Raw genomic sequence first — 27,836 nt, 5'->3', positions numbered from 1 at the left:
AGATCCTCTTCTTCCTGATCAAGAGAGTCCAAATCAACAAACTTTACTTCTTTAATGGAAAAGACACTAGTCATGGAAGAGCAACTGATAAATAAGTTTATTTGGGCTACAGAAAGGTTTACAAATCTTTCACACAGATTTGGATTTTATGTAGCTTTGCACAATCACTTCTCTTGAAAGCTGGTCTTTGGAACAGCTAGTCTGAAGAGCTGATGTTGAATACGTAAGAGTTTTAGTGAGTCACAGGAAGACAATGTCCAAGGAAAATGATTATCAGTTTTTAGACGTGATAGTTTGGTGAGAGAATATGCTTTTCTTTTCTTTCTTTTTGAAAATATGCTTTTCTTTGCTTCATCTCTGTACTATTTCTTGGTTTCCCCCATGAAAGGGCTGCTTGGAGATAAAACAGCAGGTCATCAAATGCTCAGTATTTAAAGTGTGTTTGAAAGGACCTAAAGTGATAGCTGAAACGAAGAGCCAGACTTGAAGATCATAGAAAACGAGGCCTCATAGTTTAGCTTCAATGAAGGCAAGTCTTTGCTGATAACTCTGCTTTACTTGAAGATTCCCCAATTTATGCGTATCAATGGGAATTTGTGACTGGTACTATGGAATAAGCTCAGAAGCATGACTCCCTGGATTACCTAATAGTTGATGCCTGTTTGAATTCTGAAGGCTGTACCTCACTGAAATTGGATAGTTCTGAGGTTGACTAGGTGATTCTGGCCCAGGTGAAAATATCTGCAGCATTTATCCTGGCTAGGATGTATATGGGATGACTCCAGTTTTACATGTGTATGGGTCAGTCTGGAAGGAGAAGGTTATATTCATAGGAGGCCTCACTTAGAAGTCATTCCAGTTATTTATGGCTGCATAACAAACCATTCCAAAACTTTGTGGCCTAAAGTAACAACAATTATTTATTTTACTCATGAGTCTGCCATTAGGGCAGGACTTGGCAGAGTGACTCATCTCTTCTCTGTGAGCATCAGTTGAAATGCTTGGGCTGGGACTGGAAGATCCATTTCTAAAACAACTCATGCACATAGCTGGCAAGTTGTAGCTGGCTGTCAGCTGGGAACTCAGCCAGAGCTGTAGGCTGGGGGTTTTCCTCCGATCAGTGGAAGCTGAGCTCTAAGAATGAGTGTTCCAAGAGGCTTTGTCAGGAGGTGCAAGGTTTCTAATGACTTTGCCTTGGAAGTCCCTGTATATTGTATTGGCAATTTAGAAAGTTATTTATTAAAACTAGCCCACATTTTAAATGGGAGAGGAATTAGACATCATCTTTAATTTATCACAGAAGTTATCATCCCTAAATTTCTACCTTTCAATGAGGTTATTGATGATCTCTCTACTATATACACTAATGTGTTGATTTCTTTCTAGACTTCTAGACAAGTAAATCTTGTTTAATATACCCAAGAGATGTTGTTTCTGGTCTTCCTGCAGGTCATTTCTTCCCATTGACATTTGCCAATAACACCTTCTGCAAGTTTCCACTTATATCTCTATCTTTTAGTTGATGTATTTAGACCACTGACATTTAAAGTAATTTTTGATGTAGATGGGTTACTATCTACCATATTAATCATTGTTTTTTACTTACCCTGTTTTTTTTTTTTTTTACTTACCCTGGTTTTTGTTCCTACACTTTTTATGCCTTTTGTGTTTTAATTGAACATTTTGTATAATTTCATTTTCTCTGCTTTCTTAGCATATCACTTATGCTTTTAAAATATTTTTTGGTGGTTGCTCTGGAGTTCACAATATACATTTACAACTATTCCAAGTCCTCTTTTTTTTTTTCTTTCTTTGGTAGATTTTATTTATTTATTTGAAAGAGAGAGCAGGAGAGAGAGTGCACGAGCAGGGGGGAGGGGCAGAGGGAGAGGAAGAAGCCAACGCCCCACTGAGTAGGAGCCTGATGTGGGGCTCCATCCCAGGACTTGGAGATCATGACCTGAGCTGAAGTCAGACACTTAATCAACTGAGTCACCCAGGTGCCCCTCAAATCCATTTTAAATAACATTATACAACTTCATGGGTGGTACACGCATCTTACAATAACAAAATACTCCAATTTCTTCCCTCCCATTCCCATATCATAGTCATCATTCATTTCACTTATATATTAAGCATACAAAGACATATATACATGCTTTATATAACCTTATACATCCTTATATATCCTGATACATATATAAGCATACACACATATATTATATAAAAAAGCAAATAAATACATTTTATTATTTTAAACAAACCTATCAGATCCTTTAAAAATAAGAAAAATAAAAGTTTTTGTTTTACCTTCATTTATTGCTTCTCTGATGCCCTCCCCTTATTTTTGCGCATCTGAGTTTCTGACTTATACTACCTTCCCTCTCCCTGAAGAATTTCTTGTAACATTTCTTGTAAGGTAGGTCACATACAAGCAACAAATTTCCTCAATTTGTGATTGTTTCAGAAAGTATTTCTCCTGCATTTTTTAAGAAGGTTCCATGCCCAATATGGAGCCCAATGTGGGGCTTGAACTGAAGACCCTAAGATCAAGACATAAGCTGAATCAAGAGTCAGATGCTTAACTCACTGAGCCATCGAAGTGCCCCTCCTTTATTTTTGAAGGATAATTTCATGCATACAGAATTCTATGTTGGTGTGTTTTTTTCTCCCAGCATTCTCTTCACTTCACTCCATTCTCTTCTTGCTTGCATTGTTTCCTTAGATATAACTCTTTGTGTCTTTAAAGGTAAGATATCTTTTTCCCCTTCCAAGATTTTTTCACATTTCATTTTATGAAAGTTGAAGATAATATGTCTTGGTATAGTTTATTTTTGGCATTTATCCTGCTTGGAATTCTTGGAGTTTCCTGGATCTGTGGCTTAGTGTCTGGAATTAATTTGGGGAAATTCTCAGTCATTCTGGCTTCAAATATTGCTTCTGTTCTTTTCTCTTTCTTCTCCTGGTATTTTCATTATAAATTATGCCTTTTCCTTTTGTAGTTGTTTCATAGTACCTGAATATTCTGTCCTTTTTTTCAGTCTTTTCTTTTCTTTGATTATCAGATGTGTAAGCTTCTTTTGTTACATCCTCAAGCTTGGAGATTCAGATTTTTCCTCAGCCTTGTCCAGTCTGCTAATGAGCTTAAAAAGTATTCTTCATTTCTTATTATATTTAAAAAATTTTAACATTTCTTTTTGATTCTTAGAATTTCCATCTCTTTGCTTAAATTTTCCATCTGTTCTTGCATATTGTCTAGTTTTTTCTCAAACTAGTTTTTTCTTTGTCTATTAATCATAATTTAAAAAAAATCTTGGTCTGATAATACCAATATTACAGCCATAACTGACATTCATTCTGATGTTTGAGCAGGGTCTTCAAACTACTTTTTGCCATTTATGATAAGTTGCAATTTTTTTGTCAAAAGGTGGACATTATGTACTGGGTAAAAGGAACTGTTGTTGTAGATAGGCCTTTAGAAAGTGGTAAGATGTGGAGGAAAGAGAAGCATTTGGTAAATCTTTTGGTAAGTCTATGCCCCTGGGCTAGCAACTTCACCATTGCTTCTGGTTTTGTTTTGTTTTATTTGTTTGTTTTCTGTTTTGTTTTCTTTTTTTTTTCCTCTTAGGCAGGATAATATGGCTTAAGGGTGCTGGAGTTGGTTATTTTCTTTGCCTCAGTTAAATTAGGCTCTGATAATACCCCAGCAGATTAGGTTTTGGTAAAATAGTTTCTCCTGAAAAGAGGTCTTGCTAAGAACTGAATGCTCTGGCTTATTTCAAAGTGGTTCTTTTCCTCTTCTCCCTGCTGGAAATATGAGGGGATTTTATCTGTTATTTAATGTGAGGATGGGGTATAACCCTGGAGTTAAACTCACAAAAGGGATAGGGCAGAGGTGCTTATGATTGGGTCCCACTGGAGTTTTAACTCTCAGATTTGTCCACACTGAACCTCCACTCCTATGGAGGTGTCTACCTGGTGGGTCCTTGCTCAGGTAATGCAATTCTCTGTATTCACCTGTCAGTGCTTTTCCAATCAGGAGGCAGTAATTTGCTCTGTGACCTCGCTATCTGATGCATCTAAAAAGAGTTTTCTGTTTTTCAGTTTGTTCAGTTTTTTCTTGTCTTTGGGATGCAGTAGCCACTTCTAAGCTCCTTACATGCTGACGGGTAACCAGATATCCTAATTCATTACATTTTTAAAGGTTAATATTTGAATTTCAACAAAATAATTAGGGGCACTTAGATAGTTTGCTGGCAATAGCTACTAAAATAAGAATTTTAGGTAACTTCCAGGTTTTGAATTACATTCATTTAATAAACATTTGGAGAATACATCTAGGGGAATCTAGGAAATATTTTCACCTAGTGAAAACATAGAAGTATATCCTAAGAGTAAACACTCAATTAGAAGACAAATAAAATTAAGCAAATTGTGACTTCTGCGCTAATATTGGCACATTCATCTCTCTTATTTCCTGAAGCTAATGTCTGAGTCTTGCCTTATGATTTTCACATATATGAAAAAGTACTATTGATGCCTTCTCTCTAACATGGAGAATATCTACATGGGTGCTCGTACTTCTAACCACCGGGAAAGGAATGTTTTATCTTTCAGGGCAAATCTGTCTTATTGTTGCCATCATTGTAGCTGATATTGAATCCTTGGGAACAGGCAGCATGTGGCACAGCTTGACCTTGCAGATCAGCAGATTAAGAACATTATATTTTCCACCCAGTCAATGCAAGGCCCATGGTTAATGATTACTTAGAGCATAAATCCCACAGCTGATTTTCTGTCATTTGGAAATGATCAGAGCCCATGTCCAGCAAAATCTGGCAGTGACATTTTTGGCAAGCTATTTCAATAACAGATGCTTTCAGAAGAGAGAGAACAAGCCAGGACTGGGGTGGGGGAGGAGGGAAAGCATCGTATATTTTAGGTAAAATTTATTTTGCTTATAGTTCAACCATGCACCCACATTCTTTCAAAATGATGTGTTGATATTGGAGAATTTTAGCATACTAATACATTACATGTCACTACTGGGATGGAGTAGCATGCCTGCTGCTTTATTCCAGTTGTGCAATTGTGAATTCTATTTCCATAACATTGTCAGAAGTGCACTGAAATACTTTCAACCACCTCAGGCAATAACTTTTCTTTAATATTCATCAGAATAAGGTTTTGTAGGTCACTGAAAAGGGAATTCTAAAATGCCCATCTTTATTAAAATAGAGATGAGGATATAGTGGAGTAGAATCAAGGTAAGAAGTCAGGTAAGTAAGAGAATATGAATTTCTCTGCAGTAGTTAGGTGTCTAGTGAATAACTCTTCCTTCTGTTCATTGTTTTTGTTGTTGCTGCTGCCTCTTTTTGCTCTCCTTCTCCCTCTACTTTCAAACTGTTGTTGCAGGTATAGAGTAGAGAGCAAAATATGTCTATTGGACAAAGGGCCTACCCTGAGCTGGGGTAAGCTAAGCTTTCCAGGCAGCAAAATTTTCCTGATGGCTTCCATCAGGCCCTGGAGACCTACATTACCTTACATTTGAGATGTGTTCTAAAAACACAATGCATGCAAGTAGGTCACCAATCAAAATTGCAAGGGAGTCAGAGTTAGCTTTTGATCCCGCTCTTTTTTCTTTTTCTGAACAGTTGCTTTGCTGCCTCTCAGGCACACAGATCCTTAAGGGTGGCCTATGTATGGCTGTCTACACCACCATCTCCACCGAAGGTCACTCTTAACCAAGTGCTTCACATTCCAAAACTAAATCTCTTGTGCTCATCCAACTCACCTGCAATCTAAATTCTTATTATTCTCCAAGCTGTTACCATCACAAATATATTTGGATCTGTGATTATATTCATAGACACTGAGTTGTGAATGACTGATAGGCAACACTTTCTGAAGTATCTGCATTTAAAATGAGTGCCTACTAGCATAAATTATTCTTGACTAATAAGATTACTACGTTGGAAGGTGAAAAAAGAGGACATCCACAAGACATTTGAAGTTCTTCTTCCTGTTATATGTATTAGTTAAGCAACTGTATTAAAATTATCTAAAATATAAAGATAGATAATGCAGGGCTGATATGGAAACACTGCCTTCATTGACATATGGCTTCTATCAGATCCAAGTCAACTGTTCCATTTGTTGCTAACTCCCAGGAAGAGAAGGGAAAGATACAGATTGTTTTTACACCATTCCATTGACTGAAACATAGTCAAGTAGTCACATAAATTACAAAAGAGGCCAGGAAGTATACTCTCTAGCTAAGGAAACAGATTCCTAGACAAAAGTGCCATGCTTTAGAGAATGTGACCATTACATCATCAAAGAAAAAGAGAGTGGTTAGTGTTAGGTAAATATAGGCACTACCATACTATTTTACACTATCTTGTAAAATGGATGGGGATTTTTAAAAAAATTTATTTATTCATTCATGAGAGACAGAGAGAGAGGCAGAGACAGCCAGAGGGAGAAGCAAGCTCCACACAGGGATCCCTATGATCCCAGGACCCCAGGATTATGCCCTGGGCCAAAGACAGGTGGTAAACTGCTGGGCCACCCAGGGATCCCCTAGATGGGGAATTTGGTCCAGAAGACAGTGCCATTAGGTAGATTAGATGTTGGTTAACCTATTTCCCAAAAAGTTTGGATTCCTGAGTCCTGTATTGATTGTAACCTGTTAAGGCCATTTCTTTATATATATATAAAAAAAGCTTCACTTGGACACTACCTTATATACTACAATAAACAAAAATACAGAATATATTCTCATCAATTTTGAGGATGGCATGAATATAGTTGGGAAAGTTACTTCACAAGTTAATGAAATCCAAATTCCATACAATCTGGGCTGACTGAAACAAGTAACTGGAATTATAAAGATAGGAATTATTAAATGTTAAATGAAAAGTTACTTTCAGCTCAAAATGATTATACTAGAATGACTTAGCAGTCCATATACTGAGGATATGAGTTCTCTTAAGCGTAATGTAGCAAATCTTACTATGGAGACATGGCAGCTTCATGAGCTAAATCTATTTAAAGCAAAAACAAAACAAGTAATGATTCTACTGAATGTTGCATTAAATTGAACACGTCTATATGGTTCTCATTAAGATAAATGCCACATTTGAAGGGAAGTTTAACATGGATCATAGATAGATGATAGATAGATAGATCATATATATACATATATGTGTGTATGTGTATACACATAATATAAATATTATTTCATCTAAGAAATGAGTCAAAGAACTATGAATATTTTCCTTGAAGAAGACAAGGCTTGTGAGAGACAGTGAATGATAATAATCTTCAAGTATCTGAAGACCTATCAACAGAGTATATAGTCCTCTAAGCCAAACTGGAACATTCAGGTTATACAAAAGTAGATTCCTAACTCAGTATAGGAGTTATTTCCAACTGTGTTGGCTCATATTTCAAAGCCATAATTATATTTTAACCAAACCCTTGTAGAAGGGGAAGTCATGGCAAAGGTGAAAGATTAGTGGTAAGGGTAGTAAGATATGAGTTCTATTTCTCTTATTTCTGACGAACTATTTGTGCACATTTGTATAAATGCCTGTATATACATGGATATATGGAGCTGAGGGTATCATATCGAAGTCAGCACAATATAGAATATTCAAAACTTAGAGAGGACTTTTCTGCGTACAGGGATTTGGGCATGTTAGTCATTTTTGGCAATGCTTAGTTGGCCTATTTATATAGCATTTAGGAGTAGACAGTATGCAGTTTTGAAATCTAAGGTACTATTGCAAGTTATTAGGAAGCCAAAATGCATTCCTCCATTCCAATTCTAAGAATGTGATATGATCATATAGCTTTTATTTCATCTTGGAGCTGGTGGTTTAAGCACATTCTTCAAGTCAAATGACTTGAGTTTGAATCATCCTGTGGACACTTTCAGTCCTGTGAATTTTGTCAATTCATTTAGTCTCTATTATATTTCTTTTTTTTTCATTTTTAAATAAGAATAATGACTGACTTACAGCATTATCCTGAATGTCAAATGAGATAATCATGCCAAATCCTTTGTAAATTCTATACCAGTAAGGTATTAATATTTTTCCTGGAATGCTGAAATAGTTTCAAAGACAAAATTTTCTCTTATTCTGTATTTTTTATTTATCCTTGTGGATTATCTGTATCTTCTTTTCAATTTCAGTCTGGCTTTTCTCTGACACTTATTCATGTATCTGGGCCATTATTTTTCCATTCTTATGTTTGTTCCTCCATCCACTCTCATAAATTATTAATTTTAAAATTAAAATTTATTTTACGATTAGCTTAAGGAAAACAATGGGGGGAAATAGTGAGTTTAAAATAGTATAGAAGCAGAAAGTCAAATATGATGTTAATGGAATCAGATTTAAATAGCAGAAAGTGAGCTGGAGCTCAAAATGTCAGAAGAGTTTAGAGGATTCCAAAGATCACCCCTGCTTAGTATATAGAGCATTCTAGGCATCCTCTCTAAAATGGGAAGCAAAATTTTGAGTTCAAATGCTGGCCCAGGAGAACAGCTATTTAAAAAGAGACTTTCTCCTTCCACAAGTAATCTAAAGAAAAGCTCTATGATTTAGAAAGGACAACTGAGAACTAATGTCCATAGTTGGTTACATAAAAATATTGTTTCAGTCTTCTTTAGGTCAGGTAAAGTTGTGGTACTTAGTGCTCATTATGAGTGTAAAGCTTGTGCACAAAAATGATCTACCCTACAAGTCAGCATATTTTTCATCTAGGATGTAATGACGGTCACAGTCTTTTAAATGCAAATGAAAAATTTAAAAATATGGAAGCATAAATTGATATTGGCAAAGAAAAGTGATAAAGTATTCTGTAAGCTGCAGGTTTTTCTGTGTTACTAACCCCAAAAGTCATAGTTGAAATGTTAACAAAATATATATTCATTTCCCCAGAAAGAAAATGCTGAGATTATATTATATATCTCAGTTGTACAGGCAGCATTTTCTAAAACTTTTCAAAACAGAACTTCAGAAACATTGTAAGCCTCCCTCTCTTACTACCATAGTCAAAATTAACTATTCATACCTGTGTTCCTATGGTATATCACATATGTTAATTCCAGCACTTATCATTTTGAATTTAACCATATGGAATTTAAGCATATAGTTTATCCATTTTAGGTAATACTACATCCTAAGTATAAAGGAATTCTATTTCTTGAATGTGACCCATATTCAAATATTCCTTGTATCATTAACTTGTTCGTTATTCAACAAATTGTGCCAAACATTGTTCTAGATAATTGGTATGACTCACGAGAGGTATTTAAGGAATAAATATTAAAATGCTTCTTTACATTTCAAAAAGATACATACTATTTTAATAAAGCAGTCTTTATTATTTGGGATTCAGAAAGACCTCACGGAGAAAGTAGAATTTGAGATGAGTCCAAAGGAAAGATAAAATTTGCACATGGGGCAGCCCGGGTGGCTCAGTGGTTTAGCGTTGCCTTCAGCCCAGGGCCTGATCCTGGAGACCCCATCGAGTCCCACGTCAGGCTCCCTGCAGGGAGCCTGCTTCTCCCTCTGCCTCTGTCTCTGTCTGTCTCTCTCTCTCTTTCTGTTTCTCTCATAAATAAATAAATGAAATCTTTAAAAAAATTTTTGCACATGGAGGAGTTTGAAGAGACCACAGAATTATTATAGACACATCGCATTCATATTTACACCCAATTACCTATCAGAGAATCTACAAAATTCTAGGGACTCAATAAATGCTACTTAATAAAAAATATTCTTTCTCCATCTCACTGAAATTCTTACCTTATTGTTTAAAATTACATAATTTATTCTTGATTCAGGAAAACTGAAAAACAAATTATTACTATCAACTAAAAATATTCAACCTACTTGAAATTTATTATCTTTAGCCATGTCTTTCTCCACTTAAATTATTTAAATATTCTTCCATATAAATCCTATCTTTTAGCTCTTCAATCACCTTTGTTATCACCCTCTGTATCCTTGAACTGAACTTGCAATTTACCTATTTTGAAATGTATTTGGGGCTATCTTGGAACCCCCAAAAGATTTAATATGCAGTATCATTTTTTCCTAAGTTCCTGTTCTTTCATGTGTAACATATTTTCTCGACGTACATAGGTCTCATGGAGACATTGAATATTTGATAATAACATTAAGTTTTGAAATTAGCTTTTTCATGAGGAATTATAAAAACGATGGCCAAAAAGTTACCTGTGAACTTGTTGACTTTTTCCTTTTTTACTTTAAAATGAGAAAAAGTCACATTGAAAACTATTGACGTTAAACTGCATATTTCACCTAGCCCCCCAAGGTAACATTTCAAGTTGTGTTTTATTAAACCCTGTGAGTCACAGTGCTCTCTCTTGGTTCAGGGCTCTTTGCTACCTACGGGTCTTATTTTACATCAGGAGTAGCTGAATTTCACACCTATATTTGTCACTCTTCTAGATCCTTACCCCTGAGCTTATTAACACCATCCAGCAGCTACCTTGAAGATATACTGTCAGGAAAAATAAATGTTTTCTGCAAGGAGCAAAAAGGTTTTCTATTCCCATATGTCAGCACTTCAGTTCAGGCCTATTGCCAAAAACTAATAGCATTTAAACAATAGTTCATTCAGGTGAGAGTTATGAAAATGCTCCTCTTCTGAGAGGATTCACCAGATATTATTATTCAAAAGTGAGAAGAAAATTGGTTGGTTTTGCATCTAAAAAAACTACTGGAGCCATTGAAAATGGAGCTAGAGACCTGATTCCTAGTCCATGTTTCACACATAACTTGCGACTTGACAATGAATTTTCACATCACCTTCCATCATCCCCATTTTCTCATATGTAAAATTAAGAGACTACCATCTTTTTACTAGTCATTTTGAGGCTAACAAGACATTGCATGCAGATCACTCTAACATTATAAGACACTGAGTATATGTCAGATAGTATTAATAATGCCAAATTAGATGTTTTTAAGAAATAAAATCTATAAATTGAGAAGAGTGACAAAAGAGAGTCATTACAGATTAATGGTATTTGCCTGCTTACCCATTCTATTTTTGCATTTTGGGAAATTAGCTATTTATGTTCTTTTTGTGTGTGAACTTTCAACCCAGAATACAATATGAAAAATCCATGTTATTATTGCCTCATTTTTATTTTGTTTCATTCCCTTTTTGTTTTCTGATGAATCTTACAGTCCTTGGGGGTGAGACAACTATTTGCCAGAGTTGAATTCAGGGTCATTAAAAGCGATATACCTGAGCTCTTTGGCTGAAAGATGAATAAACTCAAGACATGCTCACTCCTGGCTTGAGATTTACATCTAGAACTGAAAATGTAACCTTGTGTTTAGAATCCAAACACATGTGGAACCAGCTATGATCATAATAAGGAAAAATAAAACTGGCTGTAACTCTGAATTTTGGTTTAGTAACAAATCATTAGTAAAGTTGATGAAGGTCATTTGATTTGAGTGAACATTTGACATAGTTTGGTCAAACAAGCATAGATCAAGGAAAAGATTAACAAAGTATGAATAGTGAGGCTGTGCATACTTCTTACTTTATTATTATTTCAGCTAATTTTATTTTCTAATTTTGTTATAATGAACATTATTCACCTGTGAAACTTAGATAAATGAATAAATGGATGAATAAATCAATCAATCACCATCAAAGTTTTAGGCCAAACGTTAATGCTATCTCCTTCATGAGGAGATACCAATCCCTTGGCCAAAACCAATAGTATTCTCATTTGATAGCTATTTGACATATATCTTATTTCTCTTACAAACACAAAATTGCTTTCACAAATTCAATTCAGTAAATGTTCAGGGGCATCTGGGTGGCTCAGTGGTTGAGCCTCTGCCTTTGGCTCAGGTTGTGATCCCAGGGTTCTGGAATGGAGTCCCACATCAGGCTCCCCACAAGGAGTCCACTTCTCTCTCTGTCTAGGTCTCTGCCTCTCTCTCTGTGTCTCTCATGAATAAATAAATAAAATCTTTTTTAAAAATGTCCAGTGTCTGTATTATGTTTATATTTGTATACCCTGTGTCCCTAGCACAGTGCCCTGTAATAAATATTTATTGAATCTGTTGAATTGAGAAGGTCATAATGACAAAACATGATAAATCATTTGCACCAACTACAACCATCTGGTATTATTTGATTATAAAATTAGAAACCTAACATAGGAGGTGTGAGGTTTTTTAAAATGAGTGAACAGCCAGTAGAGTTTTTGAGTAGAAGACTGATGTTCTGTATGCATGAATTCAGCTTCAGATAAATACACTTAATTGTCTGACAGAAAACGTCACCATGAAATGTTTGAACTCAGAGAGAATACAGAGATTCAAACTATTGAGAAATCAATGTGATGAGTATCCTTGAAAAGGTTAAGGCTCTCAAAAAAAGCTATTTGAAATCCTTGTTAGCAGTGTTATTCTGGAGGGAGAAATGTGATTGTGTATGTTTCGAGGTGATAAATTGTCTTTTCTGGGGTCTGTTAGGACAAAGGCAGAGTTCGTAAGAAAAATGCACTTCTGATTTATGTCCCTAAACTTTGTGGATTTTGTTTTGGCATTTAAATAAGTATTAAAATACATGGCTGTGAACAGGAGGTCTTTGTTATTCAGTGATAACCTTGCTGCTTCTTCGACCAGTCCACAAGATATAAAGAAGGTCATTTTCAAGAATAAAACTCACTCTTCTGCTCAAGATTCACCACATAGATTGTCAACAACTGGGGCTCTCTGATGTCTAGCATGGGACACAGATCCCCATTTTCGACACTGTAAAGTGATTCTGGTCAGTAGATGTTATTAACCACTAAGGTCATGTTGTTTAGCTCAATTAGCTAGCTTTGTTTAATGGATATGTGGTATATAAGAGGATATGCTGCCTTATTCAATAAATAATTTGCTATGAAAAAAAAATAATAATTTGCTATGCCAGCTACTGATGATGCTGTCAGCAAACAATATTTTTTTTGTCTGCCCCTTCAGGCATTGTCTCGTTGACAAAAAACCACCTTGATCAAGTTGACACCTTCAGAGAGGGGGCCATAATAACTGATAGAGCAAAACAAAATTATAAAGGTCAGACCATTCCAGCCCACCTCAGAATAACCACAGTTGGTGGTAATTTCAGCCCTAGAGCTCCCAGTGGGGTCAGCTGAAGTTGTTGTATGGCCTACTGTGCACCTTGGTTTCTCCATTAATCCAATCTTACTTCTTCTTCTTCTTCTTCTTCTTGAGAGAGAGTATGTGTGCAAGCAGCAGGGAGGGGCAGAGGGAGAGAGAGAATCTTAAACAAGCTCCATGCAATGCCCCATGAAGGGATTGATCTCACAAACCTGAGATCATGACCTGAGTCAAATCAAGAATTGGATGCTTAATTGACTGGGTCACCCAGGCATCCCAATCCTGCTTATTTTGCCTCAAGTCTACAGGTATTGATTCCAAGGGCACCTCTTAATATACATCCTGCACATTAGCTTTCATGATAAATTTAGCTTTGGAAAATCCAATCTGTAGTAGGGTGGAATGGACAGACTTAGAAGCTGACTTTTCTTAATTAACAACATAAACAAGTATTCAGAAGAAATAATGATAGAATGCTAGACAGTGTTTTAGGAAGTATGAATAGTTTATAAGAATGTCCTCAGCAAAAAGGAACATGGCATGAATGAAGCTAAGAAGAGTAAGCTTTGTGAAAGTGTGTCATAAATAGAGAAGTAGGTGACTCTAAATGTGCAAAGAGCATAGCTGACCATAGTTGATCACTGGCAGTTGGAAGATATGATGGTACCATTGAGAAAACTAAAAAATAATGAGAGAAAGGTGGCTTCCATGTGGTAATCAATAAGAAGTTAGTGACTTTTTAAAATAGGAGACAAGAACATCCAAATATATGCAGAATTGTACCAAGTACTTTTAGATATATATTACATTATTTTAATTGTCATATTCCTGTGAGATACATACTTCTCTTTCTGGTCGTAAATAAAGAAACTAAACTTTAAAAGGTTTGGGAACCTGTTCATTGTTACCCAGGATGTCTAACAAATGTCAGAACTGGAATTTTAACATAGGCCTATTTCAATTAAATGTCAGTCCTTTTTATCATTGCACTACCTATCACTTATACAAAATATGAAGGTTTTAATATTTTAAAAAATGTTTCCTTTTTTGTTAAGTAATGAGAGGCAAGAAATTTCAAATCTTCCATCCATGATCACTTATTGTTGCCAACATATTTTTGAACTAGTCTAAACCTAAGCCATTATGTATGTACATACAGGAATCCAAGAGGAATAAAAGATTGAAAACTAAACCTTCCAGGCAAATACAAGTTCCCTCTTCTCCTGGTGACATAATCTATTATCACCTATGGGTGTATTCATTTATAATCCTATCTTTATATTTTCTTAGTAGGTGTAGACATTCTTCATTCTCTATTTCAGCAGTTTGGTTCTTCAGAAACCCAAGGCTCTCTTCACTTGGAAGTTTTAGTATCACTGAAAAAAAAGTAGAACCCGTTCCCAAAACGCTCTGTATTATTTTCTCCAGTATTCAGTCCCCAATGGAAAAGCAACTTCATAGCACATCAGTGTGGAAAACAGGCAAAACATATGCATTCTGAAAACTAGAACTGACTTTGGGCCAGTGACAGAGTTGCATAAGGTTTGTGATAAAGATTTACCAAAAGAAATATACAGAGCAGTATCCATGATACATTCTTATTTGCATCATATGTTCTCAATTATGTCTAGAAGGAGATAACAAGGCATATTCTAAAATACTACCTCATTCAGAAGGACAGTGCTATGCAGACAATGGAATAATTTATTGAGTGATGATAAACTTGCTCAAACTTGTTAGCGATTTGCCTTTCAACAATATTATTCAGGGAAGCCTTAGATATTTTTATTATTCTTAAAATCTCACCATTTACTTAAGGTCATAAAAGGAGTCTCTTCCCAAATTTCTTAAACTCAATTGTATATTTAAATATTCCATATATTTCATTATTGCAGAAGAAGCTAGTGAAAAACCTAGAAACTCTTTGAAACATTTACAAAGGGCACTATCAAATCCTGGGAGGGATTTAAGGTTAAAGTGGATTCATAACAAAGCTCCTTGATCACCTCCCATGAAATGCACCTTCCAGGTTATCATGTGTATCTTAGCACATCCACCTTTTTTTTCAATCTCTGAACTCCCCAAATTAATTAAAGGCCACAGACAAAACTTTTTCAAAGCAACATCCCATATAAATAATTTATTGATGTGCTTCAGGAAGGAGCAAATAGTGGGAAGAGTGACGCTACAGAGAGGTTTGGAAGTGTGTTCATTCCTGTATTATGGCCAGGCCACCTTCAGAGAATGTGTTACCAATCGTTGAGAATAAAGACATCATGTTAGTCAATAGAGCTTAACATTCTGAAAAGTGTCATCACGGTGACAGTTCAATTGCACAGAATAATCATTTCAAGTAGGAAATCAAGCAGGTTAGCAATAATTGCATTGTATAAAACACACACAGTATACCCTCACACACCAAGAAAAATAAAATTCCCTGAGGAAGCATTGGGCTTGTGTTAGTTTCTTAAAATCATTGGATATATATAGTGAAAGTCAGTATTAGTGATCTTGAAGTAGTATTTAGTAGTATTTATTTAATATTTAGTATGCTCATTAGAGACTTTCAGAAATCTTTAAATTTCTCTATTGAGGAACACATGATAGGAGCATACCTAGTTTCTTCTTCTCATTCAGTGTTTAACTATAATATCATTCTTTTGTATGGACTTCCTTGACCACCCAATCCAAAGCAACTCCTTTTCTAAGACATTACTTCACTCCTTCATTGTCTTCTAACATATCACTGTTTGGTATTTTCTTAAATATTTATGTAATTGTTTTCTTTCTTTCCCAACTGGAGTTTAAACTCTATGTAAGTAAAACCAACTTTGGTTTTCTTCACCACTGTATCCTCAATATCTGGCACATAATAGGATCTTTGTATAAATGTATGGAAAAATATTTTTAAATTACTTCATGCCTGGATGATATGTTTCAACTAACATTAATTAAGGACATATAATGTGCCAGACTCTTTATTATAACATATAATTTTATACCTTAATCTTCATAACAGCCTTGTGAGGTGAGCATTAGTATCTATCTTCTATAGATGAGGAACCAAGGCTCAGAAATCTTTTCTTTATATCCCACATGGTACCTATCCATATAATCTATCACATGATTACACACTCTTATTTTGGTTTTTAGTTTATTTCTATCTATAGGTGTTAACTGATTACACTTTTAGCTTCTCACCATAGGGATAGGTTCTCTTTTGGTTTTGTCTTTATGGTGGGCAGATAGGAATGCAATTATTTTACCAGGAAGGTAAAAAATGCATCCCTGTAACTGGACCAGAGTCATGGAATTGCCCTTCTTATTCTCCAGGGAATGGATCCCTAAATAGGAACTCAAGACCAATTGACATATCTCACTTTACTCAAAGCTAATAATAGACATCATTCTATATTTCTATATAATTTACTAGTTACTCACATTTTATACCTGTCCTCATCCCTACTGCCACTTATCTCAAAACTTTAGGAAAATAAGAAGGCAATATCCCAATTTTCGGAATTCTTATTTGAGACCTAACACAAGCTCTAAAACTACCATGTGTCCTATTGCTCAACTAAACCTACATCTTCCAGTTTACAAATAATGGGAATGAGGGGATCCCTGGGTGGCGCAGCAGTTTGGCACCTGCCTTTGGCCCAGGGCGCGATCCTGGAGACCCGGGATCGAATCCCACGTCGGGCTCCCAGTGCATGGAGCCTGCTTCTCCCTCTGCCTGTGTCTCTGCCTCGCTCTCTCTCTCTGTGACTATCATAAAAAAAAAAAATAATAATAATAATAATAATAATAATGGGAATGAAATGTGCTGTTAAAATCCATACTTTCAGAGCAATTTGTTTTAGAAGAATTCTCTGGTATGTTTATAAGTGCTCAGCATGTGCTTAATATTTTATCTTAGGAATAGATTTATTTATACATCAAGCACAACACATTCATTGAGCTAGCAAAGCAATGTGGCAAATGTGCCATTCATCATTTGAATTTGATGAATTATTAAATTTTATCAATTTTTCCAGTATTCAACTTACTTAGAAATATAGAAAAGCCAAATTTCAAAAATATGTTTTTAATTTACTCATTTTCCATTCAGAAAATTCTATCACTGGATGCTGAAGAGAAAGTAACTCTCATTTTATAAAAACATAATTTTTAGCTTATATATAACCAGAGGAGGCTTTGAATAGTATAAAGGGACACCGACAGGAGCATTGATATAAACAGAACAATTGATCAATTTGCTAATTGTAATATCAAGTGGATGATACCATACTAACTTAAAAGAATTTGGTATCTTCTTAGAAGACTTTATAAAGAGCTTTCAATTACTACCACATTTTTTGGTATAGTCTGATGTTTCACTGGTGTTGCTCCCCAGGAATTTAACATGAGTATGTTTTGCCTCTCTTGCATAGACCCCAGGCCCTTCAAACCAAGACATTCATTTCTTTACTTCAAGGTATCTAATTCTATACTCTAAACGCAGTAGGAAATAAATTCTTGTTAATTAAAGTAAATCCGTATGATAAGATTTCTGATACTGTGAGATATTCTGAATTCACAGAGTTCAAGCATTTTCAAGGAATCTTTTGCTATTCAATATATTCACAGAAATCTGATATTTATCTTTTCAGTAATCATGGATATGATCTTTTGAACCTGGTCTTCAGATAGGTTATAAGATATTTCTTTAACATTTTTTTTGGAAAGAGTAATTGTAAATGATGCTAATTCAATAAAGATTGATGGAGTGCAGGTACAGTGCTAAGATAGTGTAATGGTGGGAATATAATTCCATTACAGTGTAATGGTGGGAATATAATTCTAAAATCAAACTATTTCAACATAATATGGTGTCTTGGCTGAGTTTTCCCCAAAAATCATAGCCTTGGATGAAGACCTGAATATTAGTAGTTTGCAAGGGAATATGATTCCTGTTAGGAGAAGTTTAGGATCAGGGAAGTGACCATGCAGAAACCATTTTAGGAGTCTTATAAAATGCATTTCAGAACTGTGTGTCCCAATGGTCAAAGGGGGAAACACTTATCTATTAGCTGCAGTTGTACATTGATTAAGGGTGACTTCACTAGAATTAATTTCAAGAAAATTCAGGTTGCATGTGCAACCTGAGTGCTGGCAGGTTACCACAGCCATTCTATGCAAAGACATCAAGAGAAGCCCAGGGCAGTAAAGGAGAGGTAAAAGGCACAGCACTAAGGCAAATTGCACCCACCCGAAGCCAGTCAAAGATTACTTGGGTTCTGTCATTTGTGCTGGAACACTAGCTGAAATATAAGGTGGAGCAAAGAGAATAGAGTGTCCAATACTGTGGTAATAGCTAAGATCAAGGGTGATGTACAAGCAAAGAGAAGGAAATGTTTTAATCAAATTCAGGATTTAGGGAAGACTTCTAAGATAATATTATGCCCAACTGAAGAAGATAGAAATGTAAGAAGATATTATTATATGTTCAGAATGTAATTGTACCCTTACGATCATGGTTAAGAATACCAAGCTTTTAGTACCCCAAGCAACAAATTCAAAAGAATCACCAGCTGTGGAGACCAGCCACCTCTCCACAGGACTTCCTGAAATGGGAGCTATTTCACAATACCCTCTGTACTTCAACCACTGTCCATTTAAGGAGAAAATGTTGCCTCTTGATGAATTATAGTGCTCATAAAGAGGGACAGTTTTCTCTTATATACTCCCTGTAAAAAAAACAAAGCAGGGTCTTTCTCTTCTAAGCCAATAGGTAAAAAGGCTCCCAAAGCCACCTGATTGTTATGAATTTATGTACTGGATCCGAAAAGAGGATTGGGACAGATGTCATAATGGTGCATTTTAGAAGTGATGTCCAATACCACCTTCTCAATTTTTGAGTTTTAAGCTGCCTAGGAAATAGAGTACGGGATTCTGAAGGTTATAGGAAGCCCAGAACTGGGAGAAGGGAAAGCTCTGGAAGTTAGATGAGATTGTGTGCTATAGTCTAGGTGAGACAACCCCAGCAAGGAGCAAAGGACCACATTTATTGAGGCATATGACCTGAGATGTCTCAATGGATAGGTGAGAGGATAGCCACAAAATGTCAGGAAGTTGCTTAGGAAGAACCTCTCTTCAGTAAGTTCTTTTCTTTTTTTTTTTTTTTCCCTCTCTTCAGTAAGTTCTATTGGAAACAACACGTGTCCAAGCCAAGGCCATAAAAAGCAAGCAGGAACAGCAAGATAGGCAAATAAGAGGCTGCAATACTACAGTCTTGTCTTCTTTTGCCAAGAATAGAGGAGGGAACTCAAAGAAGAGCAGTGAGTGTGTGTACATATATGTATGAGAGAAGGAACACTAGCAAATTACTACCTTCAACCTCTCACTTGAATTATCCTGCACTAACTGGGTTAGATAAAATATGAAATTAAAGTTTTTAAATAGGGGTAGCCCGGGTGGCTCAGCGGTTTAGCACTGCGTTCAGCCCAGGGCCTGATCCTGAAGACCCGGGATCGAGTCCCACATCGGGCTCCCTGCATGGAGCCTTCTTCTCCCTCTGCCTGTGTCTCTCTGCCTTTCTGTCTCTCTGTGTATCTCTCATGAATAAATAAATAAAATCTTTAAAAAAAAGAGTTTTTAAATAAACAATACCGAGCCTTAAGAATTTAAATGAGACTGAATAAACAGAGGTCAATAAAAACGTGTGGAATTGGACTAAGATGTCATTTTAAGGGAACCTATTATATATTGATAAAAGGGGATCCATTAGAACAGAGTTAACATGAATTGTTAAAATAGAAACTCATAATATATTCCAGTAACCCTTTAATAAATCAGTTATAAAGCTAATATTTATTGAGTTCATATTCTGTGCTCAATTTTTATCTTTTTTTTTTTTTTATGATAGGCACACAGTGAGAGAGAGAGAAGCAGAGACATAGGCAGAGGGAGAAGCAGGCTCCATGCACCGGGAGCCCGACGTGGGATTCGATCCCGGGTCTCCAGGATCGCGCCCCGGGCCAAAGGCAGGCGCCAAACCGCTGCGCCACCCAGGGATCCCTCTGTGCTCAATTTTTACTAATACCTTCACAATCATTATTTCACCCAAAGGTATGAATTATTTTTTTATTTTATTTTACAGATAAGGCAACTGAGGTTTAGCGAGGGTATGTAACCTTTCAAAAGACTCACGATAGAGATTTAAAATCAGTCTGCATGCCTGACTCCACAGTGCACACTCTTGATCACCGTGTTATGATGTCATTCTTTGGAAAGCAAACAGAAGAGGAAAAGCACTGCATAATGCCATGAAACAATATATGTGTGGAGTTACATAGAACTTGGCATTACTAAAGTATTAAGAGTGAGGTTGAAAATAGAGGGAGATTGGAGAAATGAGGCTAGGTCAATGGATAGAAACAAGTTCATGGAGATCTTTTGTGTACACTACCAAGCTCAAATTGTAGGCAGTAGGCATTAGGGAAATTTGGAAGGGTTTTTAAGCAAGGAAATGATCAGATCTGTGATTTCTTACAAGGTTGACTCTCTCATATGTACTGATATTGCTTAATCTTCACCTACTGACTTTAAAATTCCTTTAGGTAACAAGGAAAGCCATGCAAGAGACAATAAGAGGTTGTGGTTCACAGCCACAACCACTAGTAAAAAAAATATCTTAAAGAACATCATAATAGCATCCACATTCAAGAATTAGGAGCCACTTTGTTTTTTGTTGTTGTTGTTGTTGTTTAAAGATTTTATTTAATTATTCATGAGAGACACAGAGAAAGAGAGAGAGAGGCAGAGACACAGGCAGAGGGAGAAGCAGGCTCCATGTAGGGAGCCCGACATGGGACTCAAACCCGGATCTCCAGGATCAGGCCCTGGGCTGAAGGCAGCACTAAACCACTGAGCCACCTGGGATGCCCCTTAGGAACCACTTTGTTAAGAATTTTTAACATAAATGGATGTTGACTTTTGTCAAAGGTTTTTTTCTGCATCTATTGAGATTATCATATCCTTCAGTTTTTTAATGTGATGTGTCACATTGACTGATTTGCAGATGTTGAACTATTTTTGCATCTCTAGAATAAATCCCACTTAATCACAGTGTATGAAGCTTTTAATGTATGATTGAATTGGTTTGCTAATATTTTGTTCAGGATTTTTGCATCTACGTTCATCAGGGATATCGGTCTATAATTTTCTTTTCTTGTAGCATCCTACTTGGTTTTGCTATCTGGCTAATGCTGGCCTCATAAAAGTTACCTAAGAATTCCCTACTCTTTTACTTCTTAGAAGAGTTTGAGAAGAATTGGTATTAATACTTTGGATATTTGGTAGAATTCATCAGTGTAGCCATCTGGTCCTAGATTTGGTTGTTGGGAGGCTTTTGATTACTGATTCAATCTCCTTACTAGTAATTGTCTATTCAGATGATCTGTTCTATTATGACTCAGTTTTGGTAGGTTGTATGTTTCTAAAATTTTATCCATATCTCCTATGTTGTCCAATTTGTTAGCATATAATTATCTATAGTAGTTTCTTATGGTCTTTTATATTTCAAAGGTACCAAATGAAACATTTTCTTTTTCATTTATGATTTTATTTATTTAAGTGACTCGCCCCCCAATCTCTCTCTCTCTCTCTCTCTTTCTCTCTTTCTCTGTGGTGAGTTAAGCTAATGTTTTGTTGATTTTGCTCTTTTCAAACAGCTCTTAGATTCACTGATCTTCTCTATCATATTTTTAGTTTCTATCTATTTATTTATGTTGTAATCTTCTTTTTCCTTCCTTCTATATTTTGTTCCTCTTTTACTATTTCCCTGAGGAAAAGTTAGGTTGTTTATTTGAGACTTTTCTTATTTCTTCGGGTAGACATGTATTGCTATGAATTTCCCTATTAGAACTGCTTTTGTTGCATCCCACAAATTTTGGTATATTTCATTTTTGTTTACCTCTAGGTATCTATTTCTCTTTTGTTTTCTTCTTCTACAAATTGGTTGTTCAATAGCATGTTGTTTAATCTCCACACATTTGTGAATTTTCCAGTTTTTTCATGTAATTCATTCCTATTTTCATAACATTGTGGTTGGAAAAGATCCTTTATATGACATCAATACTCTTAAACTTATTATGAGTGGTTTTGTGACCTAACATATGATCTATCCTGGAAAATATTCCATGTGTATTTAAAAAGAATGTGTATTCTCTTGCTTTTGAATGGAATATTCTGAAAGAAAGAAAAAAAGAAAGGAAAGAAAGAAAGAAAGAAAAAGAAAGAAAGAAAGAAAGAAGAAAGAAAGAAAGAAAATACTAACATAAAAGATATATGTATCCCCATGTTAATTTAGAATGGCCAAGATACAGAAATAATCTAAGTACCCACTTGAATGTATATAATAGATATATAATGGATATATAATGAATGGATTATATATATACATATATATATACCACATATATACATATTATTTGGCCATAAAAATTGTGATATATATATATATATACACATACATATATACATATTATTTGGCCATAAAAAAGAATGAAATTTTGCTATAACATGGATGGACCTCAGGGTATTATGCTACATGATATAAATTAGAAACAAAAAATATTGTTGTATCTCTCTTATATAAGTATTCTAAAACAAAAAACAATCAGAGAAATAAGCTCATGGATACAGAACAGATTAACAGTTGCCACAGACAGAAGGTGGGGTAGGGGGTAGAGAAATAATTTTTTAAATGCAATCTAATCATATTTTTGATCCAGTATGTGTCTATGTGTGAATTTATATCCATATCTACCTATTAAGAAAAAAATGCTATTTAAAAAAAGAATTAACAGAACATTCCATTGTCAATCCTTAATTCAAAACTTCACAATTCACTTGTTTAAGAATCACTTTCTACATAAATATACGGATAAAGATCTTCATATAAGATTTGATTTTGGCATTTGTTATTTGCATGAAAAGGTTGGTCATAACTTAATTTTAATGCTTATGCCTAGAATTTCATGTGACTAATTTAAAAGTCATACTTCTTAAGTATTTAACATTTTTTCTATAGATCTTTTGACCTTATAAGGTGAAATATAAGCTTTATAACATTCTAAAATTTCCTTACTCTGGAGATTTTATGTTATTCCACAGACAGCTTCACATCTTGAGAGTATGGAATTTCAAGACCAATTCTTAGAAGAAAATTAGCAAATATCGTGAAAGTGATTATAGTGTTAGCCAACATGAATTGCATGTAGCTTCTCATAAGTTACATATAAGGCAAAGACCACTAAATTCAGGTCACTGGAAAAAAAACAAAATCCAATCATCTCTGAATCTTAATAAGAATCCTTAGTAAAAAAAAAGAAAAAAAAAAGTTGTATTTAATAGTTAGAAACAAATCTAAAAGGAGACATATCTGATTACAAAAAAATAAAACAGTCTTGGGGCACCTGGGTGGCTCAGTTGGTGAAGCGTCCAATTCTTGATTTCAGCTCTGGTCATGATCTCAGGGTTGTGAGACTGAGCCCTGCATCATGCTCTGCACTGGATGTGGAGCCTGCTTAAGATTCTCTCTTTTCCTCTACCTCTGCCCTTTCCCCTTCCCCTCTCTAAGCAAAAAAAAAAAAAAAAAAAAAAAAAGTAGACATTCTTCTGTTTAGTATTCATATAAAATTCATATATGTTTTTATGTATAGAGTTAAGAAAAAACACAAACAGACATGAAAGGATACTCTCACCCAAATATATAGAGATATTTGTAATTTTCAAGGCATGACAAAATGCATGGCATACTGGCTGCATCTTTGAAAGTATAAAGTAATATTTTTTAGATGACATGTTAAATCAAAGTTTTCCAGAGATTAAAGATTACATGGTAAATCTGGTAAAGAGCAGGGGTTGTAAATCTAGCATCCCAAAAAAATGTCTCCAAAACTCTTCTTACCCTCTCCCTAAAGCAAATACCTCAATATAACATTAACTTGCAAAATGATTTTCTGTTCAAAAAAGCTGCCAAGAGATTATTGGACATTAAGAGTTGTAACTGACATTGATAATTTGCAATTTATGGAATGCCATGGTTTCATGGTTACATTAAAAGTCAATTTTGTTTCTTTTCATAGCATGCTGAGTGAACATGGGTTTATCTCATAGAATCTGGAAATTTGCAATGTGATAGTAAAATTCTAAAGAACACTGGTTAAAAGGGAATGCCAGGCAACTGGTTTGAAGTTGCAGACTTTTTATGAGAATCTTCACAAAAGGATCATATTAATTTTTTACTATATAATCTTTTATTAAAATTAAAAATAAATGAATAAAAGAAAACGTAACAAAATATAAAATGCATGCAAAAAATAAAAAATACAATGTGGGTACTCAGTTATTTCAGTATACCATTACAATATTATTGTAGGCTCAAAATTATTTGGACTAGGTTTAAATTCTCAAATTAAGTTTTGAACTTATTTGCAAACTTAAATTCTTTGCCTGCAAATATATTTGTATTGTCTTTCTCTCTCCTTCTCCCTCTCCCTCCCTGCGCCTCCCCTTCCCTCTCCCTCTGTTTCTTTCTCTCTATATTTCCCTCCCTCCCTTTCTTTTTCTCCTATATAGATGGATTTAATAACACAATCATTTTTTGAAGTATAGAATAAAAATTTTAAATGCTGATTGCTCATATGTTAACTATATTTGCATCTTTAATATATTTGTTTATGTATATTCAATCTAAAAACTCTCAACTAGACAGTATTTTTGAAGTACATATATGGTGTCATATAAATTGTTTAATTAATATTTATTATGAAATTTTAGTAAAAGATTTATATCTTAAGTTAGAGAAGGCCTGGGGTGCCTGGCTGGCTTACACAGTGGAGTATGGGACTCTTGATCTCACAGTTGTGGATTCAAGTCCCACATTGGACATGAAGATTACTTTAAAATTAAATTTTTAAGAAAGAAATGTAAGAGCAGGCTTAAAATATGTGTTATAGATTTTGTAAACCCTAAAAATATGTTATTTTAGGCATTTTGGCATCTTTAAAAACAAAATATAAATGTTGCATTAGGATCTTAAAATACTGTAAAAGTGACTATTTGAAATAAATAAATAGTACTAAATAAAAAAGCTGATTTAGCTTACTGGTCGACATATATTTGTTGGATAAATTATTGACCAGAAAGATCCTTTGGCAATTGGTCTAGATAAATTCTTATGAAACTAACAAATACAATTTTATTTTTACTTCAGAAAAAGAAATAAGAGTTGTTTTCTAAAGTGACTTGCATTATTAGCTGCTATTCTCTCTTTTTTTTAAAAGAGGTTTATTTATTTATTTATTTATTTATTTATTTATTTATTTATTTATTTTAGAGAGTGAGACCCACAGACAGAGCATGAGCTGGAAGGGCAGAAAGAGGAAGACAGAATCTGAAGTAGATTCCTCACTGGGTACAGAGCTTAACACAGGGCTTGATCTCACCACCCTAAGATCATGACCAGAGCTGAAACCAAGACACTTAACTGACTGCCACCCATGCACCCCTCACTACTATTAAAAATCTATTTTATCCCTTTATTTACTTTGTTACAAGTTATAATTATGGATGATATAATTTAACTTACCAGTAATTATGCAAATTCATGAAAAAATAGTGATTCTTATCTGTTTTAATTAATTAATTTATTTTTGTGGCAATAATGAATGTGTGTATTATAACAATGCTATGAGTCCCATATGTTTTAAGAAAAAAAGGAATTTTTTTAAACACAGATCAGAAAGAATAATAGTATGTACATTAAATATACTATTGTTTATTTCACTTTTTTCATTCAATCCTAGCAGAGACCATAATTAGATAAATTAATAATCATTTTCATTTATCTAATATATTTATTAATATAAATTAATAAATCCTCATTTATTTCCTTTTTTAAAGATTTATGTATTTATTCATGAGAAACAGAGAGAGAAAGAGAGAGATAGGCAGAGGGAGAAGCAGGCTCTTCTCAGAAGCCTGATGAGGAACTTGATTCTGGATCCCAGGATCATGACCTGAGCCAAAAGGCAGTCACCTAACCACTGAGCCACCCAGGTGTCCCACCTCATTTATTTCCTATTGGACATTTAGCTACAATGTCATAAAAGAATAGCAAAATTCAACACATTTCTGAAAGCTGCCACCTGCTTGGAGTGTAGATGCTAAAGCCAAAATTCAACGTGACTGGATTTTTCAATAAACTGGTTGACCTATATTCTTCCAGAAATGTTCACCATTCAGTCACAAGAACCATTGACAAACATCCACCTTAAAGACTTAAACATATCAGCTCATATCTAAGAACTGTTTATGTCTATGGCTTTATGCAAATCTGGCCTACTCTTTAGATCTGACAAATTACCAACTACTTAAAAAAGGCATTTTTTTTAAGTTAAAAAATATTCTTGGGTAGGAATAACAATAAGTGATTAACTGTTAGGTTAAAACTCTTTCCTAATTCTGAGAACTGTAGGTAGAAAAGGAGGGATATTGCAGAGTGGGTAAAACTAACACAATTTATTGAATGTAAAAATTAATTTGAAAACACATTAAGTTCAGGATATGATGATACCTCTCAAAGATGGGGGTGGAGTATGTATTCAAGCTAGAGACAAGGCAGTCCTCCAATTGGTAATGTTTGCTGATAAAGCTTGTTCATGAATTTTCATATCCATGTGATTGGTGCTCAGAATGGAACCAGTGCCTGGAAAACAGAGGGGAGAAAATCAGGGTGATGGAGAAAGGAATATTTACATATGTAGCTAGCTATGCTCCTTGGAGAATAGAAAGAAAAGCTTTTGAAGATGAGTCTTAATTTATAGTGTTTATCAGTGAAGTTCTGAGAAAAGAGTAAATAGTACTTTTCCAGTTTCTAGCAAGAAGTAAACAGTAAATGAGTGCCTTATTTGTTTTATAATATCTTTAACATAAATTAAAGTGTAATAGAGGGTAGGGAAAAAAAACCAACAAAGTTTTCTTAAAGTTTCCAGACCAAACGCCAACATTAAAACAACAATATTAAGTTTATATAAATGGAGGTGCTTTAACCCAGACAGGCTGGCAAATATAACGCTTAAGTGAAAAAGGCACCAAAATGCTTCCTCCTCTATTAAAACCCCAAAGAATTTTAATTTAAACTTAATTAGAGTTTTAAGTAAAACGTTACACATTAATTATCCAGTCTCAAAGGACATGCAAAATAATGTCCTTTCACAGGAAGTTGGTTCAGCATTGACTAACTGCCAACTGTCAGACTAAGGAATTTTTAAAGGGACCTGCATGCAGAAGTTTAAAAAGGTAGAGGAATTAAGATCATATAAACATATATATGTATAATTAGTATAACTTTTTTATAATTCTCTGTGATACTATATTTTGTAACGAAAGACAGCACATTGCAAGTGGGGAAAAAAGTATTCATTTATATATGAGAAATTAAATGAGAAAGATAATTTTACATAAATATCACTTTTCTGTTTTAAAAGAAATAACTTCAATCAAGAAAATATTCAAGTTTAGAGATTCATGTCCTTACAATACACAAATCTTTTCCAAGTTGGTCTTAAAAGTCTATTTATTTATTCCAGTAAACAAATGACAAATCTA

The 27,836-nt window shown here is 34.6% G+C and overlaps 1 long non-coding RNA gene across 1 annotated transcript; it reads right to left on the bottom strand.

The window, feature by feature from the left end:
• Positions 1 to 75: 75 nt before the first annotated feature.
• On the bottom strand, positions 76 to 26,928 carry LOC140598676 (uncharacterized). The gene is made up of 2 exons (XR_012001256.1): positions 26,803 to 26,928; positions 76 to 3,807 (listed from the first exon to the last, which is right to left on the bottom strand). It is a non-coding gene; the product is annotated as an uncharacterized lncRNA (long non-coding RNA).
• Between the last annotated feature and the right edge of the window lie 908 nt (positions 26,929 to 27,836).

This window comes from Vulpes vulpes, chromosome 4 (assembly GCF_048418805.1).
Source record: "Vulpes vulpes isolate BD-2025 chromosome 4, VulVul3, whole genome shotgun sequence".
NCBI lineage: Eukaryota > Metazoa > Chordata > Mammalia > Carnivora > Canidae > Vulpes > Vulpes vulpes.
This window is presented reverse-complemented; position numbering and strand designations above follow the sequence as displayed.